Here is a 7,372-nt window from a genome sequence, read left to right as displayed (position 1 = left end):
AGTGAAATGGTCCATGACCAGAAGGAAACACTAGAGGACATCTCAGCTTCTTCTTGTTCTTACTCCCTAACTGTTTTGTCAGTTGGTTTCTCCTGAGATCATATACGTGTAAACTGCAGATCGAGGCAGGATGTTGTACAGGTCCTGCTCAAGGACTATCCACCAATACTCTTGTCAGTTCTACAGCTCTGCAATGTTTAGAGCCTCAAAAAATTGTAAACATTTCATTTTTTGACCTAATAATTTTTGGCAAAAGAAACACTGCAGCCTCCCTGGTCTGTTGGAGTGTCCATGGCTATATGTTAAAGGAGATTATCTACATATTTAACCACCATTTTAGCAATGATACCACTCAATTAGAAGAGTAGACACCAGACTGGTATTTTAAGCACAATAATGTGGGTATGGACTTTCTCTCCTTTGCTAGAAATTATAGGTGAGAAAATATATAAGGGAATTAGGCACCCTTCGATTGACTGTTAAATCCAAATCCCAGGTACAGTTCCACTATACGAAAACTACAGGAAGTAATAGAAGAAAAATTATCCCTTTTCCATAAATAAAGAATTCCAGACTACTGCTTTATCTCCTGATTGACTCTACAATCGTACATACTTTTCATAAGCATCTCAAGTATGTAGTATGGTAATTCCACTTTCCCCTTGCAAAGTCACAGATTTGTCACTTGGGTCAATTTTTATGACTTGTTCACTACATTCAAAAACTACAAACAAAATCAGGGAAGTGTCTGTGTTGGCTGAGGCTGGATTGCATGGCCTTGCCAGAAACGGACAGTTTCCTTATGATGACTATCCTGTGGTTTTCCTGACTATAAGAATTCCCAAACTTGGACCCCACCTCATGAGAGGGTGTGACAGTTCCATAATCTCCTGTCAACTTGAGGAAGAGGTGGAGTCTAGCCTGTCAATCATGTCATAACCAATGAGGCCTCTTTGTAAAAATGGCCTTCTCCTGAGGATTCTGGGAACTCCTGTCTTCCTCCCTGGAAGTGGGACACACACTCTCTGCTTGACATTCCTGTTCACAAGCCACATGGAGCTACACTAAAAGGGCCAGAGCTCTGGAGCTGGAGGAGCCATGTGGTGACCCATGCCAATGCTGAGATGCTTCCACCGCCACTGGATCAACAAGTCTTTCCACCCACTGGTCTGTGCTCTGGTGTCGTTACAGGGTTGCATGCGTCTGAAGAGGAATTTACAGACTGGTATCAGACATATGGGCTAATATCAGACTTTTGGACTTGATCTGGACTGGGCTAGCATGTTTTCTTAATACACAATTACTCTTTTGATATAAAGCACTTTCTTATACACATATGAGTGTCTAAGATTTTGTTTCTGTAGTCAACCTGGACTAACATGAGGGTTTACCACCTAGACTACAACAATGAGCTGACTCAGGTTTTGCCTCAAATTAAAGAAACTTCCTGGAGCTCCATTGGGATTTAACTTAAGGTCCAAGGAGGAAAGGCATCCCAGCTAGGCAACTTCATCTCCAATATGATTCCTGATGCTGATGCACATGGAGCAGGACTTCAGGAAGGAGACCAGTCTTAGTTGTGAATGATGTGGTTTTCCAAAACATTGAACCCAGCAAGGTTGTTGAAAGCCTGCAGATAGCCTGTGAAATAAGCATGTGCATTCACTTCTTTTGCTACAATTAACATCACCAAAAGAAGAGGATGGTGCACTAGAGTTCCAATTCACGGCCTTCCATATAGAATCTACCTGGACAAGCTGGCTAGGGCCCAGAGACACTCAACTGTCAGCACCTTCTAGCATAGTGGAGAGAGGTTAGGAGAAGTGAACAGCAGTGCCCAAACTGTACTAACTTATACTTTCTGTTACCTCGTTTTCTAGGTAAGCTTCTGTATAAAGCACAGTTTAAATGTAAACAAAATGGAAAGCATAAAAACAAGATTTAAATTTTAAAAAAATATGGAAGGTAAAAAGAAGATAAGACTAAACTGACGACAGAAGGTTGACTTGGTAAACCAAATAAAGAGCCTTGTAAAAGTACAGATGAAGTCCCAGAACTCCCAGTTAGCGCTCCAATGGGACTTGAGATCATGAGTGAGACAGCTCCTGCTTGCTGCTGGTACGTTTCCTTATTTCATGATTTGTGATATGTGCAGATTTTACATATTTAATAATATTTGAAACATATTTGAATATATTCAATCACTTGGACTTGTATTGTGTGAAACTTAGTGTGTAAATAAAACATCACTAGAAGCTACATTTTGCTTCAAATCTGTGATTTTCCTCATTGAAACGCCCAGAACAGCTCATTCTCTGAAAGAAAAAGGATAGTGCTTTTTAAAAAATAACCTAATATGTGCAGAACCCTCCTTTAAAAAATAGGAAATAGTCTACATTTCTGGTCATATCTTAAACAGTTACAGCTCTATACCCTGGAAAATAATCTTCTGTAAACAGTATTGTTAATATGCTATATTTGACTTAGAAAGTTAAATGACCTCTTGGAAGAATGTGAAATTGTGAATTTGGGAGTTCTTACAGTCTCATGGGGCAGTTTATTCATAGGAGGCAACTACTAATGAGCTCCCTAGCTAGCTAAAACTAGACAGAGGGTATGGAGAACTTAGAATGCCTACACATTTTATATAATAACAGTTATAAAAAGAATGAAGAATGTGTTAAACTCATTAAGTAGATTGTTGTGAATCCAAATAGAAAAAGCAAAGCTTGAGTCTAACCCTGAATGTGCAACAAATATTAACTTTAATTTAATAATAGTGATAATGAAAACTCAAAATACTTTAAGGGAATATGTTAAGGTTTTAAACAAAATATAGGGACTTTGAATTTTAAAAGGAATTCACTATTTCTTATAAAGTTTTCAAAAGATAATACAGGGTACTCAAATATTTCATTAGAATGTTATCAGAATACAAGCCGGTGTTAAGGAGTTTGTTGATCTTCTTGTTGTTAGGTTCCATCGAGCTGATCCTGATGATAGTGACCCTTTATACAACAGAACGAAACATGACCTGGTCCTGTGCTATCCTCATCATTGTTCTCATGTTGAAGTCCTCCAGTGCAGTCACTGTGTCATCTATCTTATCGACGATCTTCCTTGCGTTGCTGCTCTTCCACTTTACCAAACATGATGCCCTTCTTCAGGGACTGGTCTCTCCTGACAACATGGCCAAATCTCACCATCCTTACCTCTCAGGATCATTTTGGCTATACTTTTTCCAAGACAGATTTGTTGGTTCTTTTGGCGGTCTATGGTACTTTCAACATTCTTTGCCAGCACCATAATTCAAATGCATTAATTCTTCTTCAGTCTTCCAACTTTCACCTTCATATCTTGTGACTGAAAATACTATGGCTTGGATTCGGCATACCTTAGTCCCCAAGGTCACTGTCTTGATTCCTGAGAGCAGATTTACTTCATGCAAGGCATCATTCGATCTCTTGACTGCTATTTGCATGAGCATTGACAACCGCAATATTTTGTTCATTTATCATGATATTACCTATTAGTCCAGTTGTGAAGATTATGACTTTCTTCCACTGATTTTTTAAATTATTTTATTGAGGGCTCATACAATTCCCATCACAGCCCATGCATACATCCATTGTGTCAAGCACATATGTACATTGGTTGCCCTCATCAATCTCAAAACATCTGCCTTCCACTTTAGCTCTTAATATAATTTGCTCATTTTTTCCCTCCCCCCCACTCCGTCTCCCCCATGAACCCTTCATCATTCATAAATTATTATAGTTTTGTCATAAGTTACACTGTCGGACATCTCCCTTTCCATTGATTTTTAATCCATGCTGAAGGTTGCAATCTTTGATCTTCATCAGCAAGTGCTTCAAATCCTCCTCACTTTCAATAAGTAAGGTTGTGTCATCTTAATATTTCAAGTTGTAAGTAAAACTTCCTCCAATCCCACTATGGCATCATTCTTCATATAATGCAGCTTCTCGGATTATTTTCTCAAGGAAACAATTGATATTAATTAAATAAACCGATTTATTAATTAAATAAACAAATACCTAATATTTGTTAGTTTTATGCTAAATACAAGGGAAACAATGATAAAGAAATCACAGTTCACTCCAAATTCCCTTCAAGTGGGAGATTCAATAAATCAGTATTATTAATGCTAAGAAAATGATACTAACGATTGTATGTGAACTAGACCTTTACTTTAAAGATTTATATATTTTACATCAATGCAAAGTAACATCTCTTGTGTTTGCTTTTGTTTTATCTTAGATTTTGGATTAAGAGTAATAGTCCACTTTGTAATCGAATTATAATTTTACAAATTGGTGCCAATTGGATTCAAAAAGTTTATGGAAAAACATTCCATTTTTTAAAAGTTCAATTTTTTCAGGAAATTTTTGAAGCTCATATTTAGTTCTGAATGGAAATGCCATGTTTGCCTGAAGTTCTCAGTAATATCATTTACAAAGAAACAACAGGAATAACTCTAAAAAATTAAAGAAAGGGTCAGGCTAACTGCAACAAGGATTTAGCAAGAATGAGAAACATGAAGAGCAAATGAAATAAAAAAAGTAACCATTTACTAGATAATAATAAAAGCACATATTTGTATTGTGCTTAATATATCTTAGACATTTCTCTAGAAGCCTGGTGCCTACAAAAACAAATGTCATGAAGAGAGTCGGAGAAGATGGCTGCATACTTGCATACTACATACTATCCCCATTATAGCAAAGACCCATGAAAACAAGTGGATTGGACTGAAATGACCATATTGGACCCCTGAGCATAAAAAGAAGGCTGAAGATTCAGACCAAATGCCAGGTAGAAGAAAAAAATTATAAAACAGAAAAAAAGGAAACTGCTGATTACTGGCATACTATTAGGTAAACCTGCACAGCATGACCATATTGAAACAAACAAAGCAGAATTCACAGTTGAAACCCCCATCAGTCTGGCAGAAGGAACTGTGCACCCATATCTTGACCTGTAATAGTGAAATACAATCACCTCATCTATTTTATCCCACCCAGCACTTGAAGTCAGAAGCCTGCTAGCCTGTAGCACCTCACCTCATTTACACTCTACTTCTTCACACATGATCCTGGTCTGGAAGCACTCACTGTCTCCTCGTGCCCATACTTGGCAGTCTATGTGGTTCCTACCAACTTCTGCTTAACCACTGTTGCCTGCAACCCATGGCCTGGTGACTCTAGCCTCTCTTCACAGTCACTGTCTAAGTCTCATGGAGCAATGCACCCACTTCTTCATCTAGTCACTTTTGCTTGGGACCCGTGGAGCAGTAGATTCTATCATCCATCCCGATAATTACACTGGTGGTCAGTGATCTGACAGTATTCACATCTTTGCCCAGCCACTCGTGAGTATAGCTCATGGCTAGGCAGCATTCCTATTCCAATTAGACACTTACAAGGAGAGCCCATGTCTGCTGGTGATCCCTCTTCAGCCCACTCACCCACACCAAAGATCTGTGGACTAGCAGCACCAATCCTAAACCCAAACACTTGAGCCAGAATCTATGTATAGAGGCACTCATATCTCCCCTTAGCTATCATTATGGGAGGCTTAGGGACTGCCTCATCTGTTAGTCAACTGTGCTAGAGACCCTCTGAGATCTCAAGGTCACTACCTCTATGCTCAGTTGTCTCTAATGGTGGTCCAATACATGGTGGCACACAATCACTGTCACTGGGAGTCACAAATTGATGTAACTCATTCCTAAACATAGTCACCAGCCCCAGGAGTTTGTGCAACATGAGCACCTCCTACTCCTTCTAGTGAACTATGCTGGGGCCATCAGTAGACATGCTCTCATAACAGCTATCTATGGACCAATAGCATCTCACCAACCTTGCCCCACCTACTCAGATAAAGCAAAAACAAAACAAAAAAGCAAAATATACTAACCAAGCAAGCAATAAATATAATAACATTTCAATGCTCTCGAAGCAATAGAGAATATCAAATTACATAAAGAAATAAGACAAAATGGTTCCAAAGAGTGACCAAAGTAAAGAAAAGATAACAACGGACAAAATAGTAATGAAACACTTGATAAGGAATTCAGCAGACTAATGCACAAAGTTCTACAAGGTTTCAAGAAAGAGATCACTTAAAGCAATAGAAGAATTAGAAAAACAACACAAGAACAATGACCAAAACTGGAATTAGAAACCAAACAAAAGCAGCTGTTAGAAATCCAAAATATTAATAATAAAAAATTAAAATAGGGAACTAAATAAGAGGATAAAAGATTAGAAATTAATCATTGGAAAACTGGATCAGCAAAAGGGAGGACACATTCCTTAACACTTATTTTTTGGAAGGAGGGTTAGAAAAAGAATGAAGCACATGAAGAAAGCCTGAATTATAAGACATTAAGAAGGGAGAAAATCATTCATTATTTTATTTCCAGAAGAGGTGGAAGCAAAAAGCAAAACAAAAAGAAGAAATAAATAACTACAGAATATTGTTGAAAACTTGTTAGCAGAAAACTTCCCTAATATCACAAAAGGTGAGAAGATGAATGACATAGAAGATAGGCCTCAAAAACAAGTTACCAAGATATGGTAACACATACATTCTGAGAACATCTTGGTTGAAACGAAGTCACCTACATAGGGAACGAGTAAGACAAGATTAAAGATTATAGTTATTTAGTAGAAATCAGGCTAGCAAAAATGCAATGGGATGGCATATAAAAAACTTTGAAAGAAAAAAAATTCCTGCTAAACCAGAATTATATATCCCTATTTAAGAGACATCTTAAATATGATAATGGAATGAGGACATTCAGATAAACAAATACTAATCTCAAACTCACTGTCATTGAGTTGATGCTGACTCATAGCAACCCTGCAGGACAGAGCAGAACTGCCCAGTGATTTTCCAAGACTGTAACTGTTTATGGGAGTAGAAAGCCCCATCTTGCTCCCCTGGAACCACTGGTGGTTTCTAACTGCTTTCAGATGGAATCCCAAAATGCAGCCACTATGTTGCTAGAGCTCCTAAAGATAGTAAGGGAGTTTGTAAAAATCAGAACAACTTTAGAATAAATTATAAAAGGGGCCCTTTGGATAAAGAGTCAACCACATCAGAAAAACAAACAAACAAACAAACAAACAAACAAACAAACAAACTTTGAAACAGAACAACAGTCAGATAACAAACCAGTTAAGTAATTTTTAAGTACAAAACAGTGTTAAAAGATGGAACACGCCCCCCCCCAAAAAAAGATGGAACCCCTCAGTGCCAAGGAGAGTGGAGATACAAAGAGGATTAGAGGAGGGTGGGGGGACGCTAGGGGGAATCGATCACAAGTATCAACCTAGAACCTCCTCCC

At 38.0% G+C, this 7,372-nt stretch overlaps 1 pseudogene; it reads left to right on the top strand.

Annotated features, from left to right (window-relative positions):
* Positions 1–642: 642 nt before the first annotated feature.
* On the top strand, positions 643–1,714 carry LOC105978298 (annotated as a pseudogene).
* The last annotated feature ends 5,658 nt before the right edge of the window (positions 1,715–7,372 follow it).

This window comes from Echinops telfairi, unplaced genomic scaffold, assembly GCF_000313985.2.
Source record: "Echinops telfairi isolate 266 unplaced genomic scaffold, ASM31398v2 ScPeMD7_443;HRSCAF=831, whole genome shotgun sequence".
Taxonomy (NCBI): Eukaryota; Metazoa; Chordata; class Mammalia; order Afrosoricida; family Tenrecidae; genus Echinops; species Echinops telfairi.
Note: the sequence above shows the minus strand (reverse complement) of the source record. Positions and strands in the feature narration are given on the sequence as shown.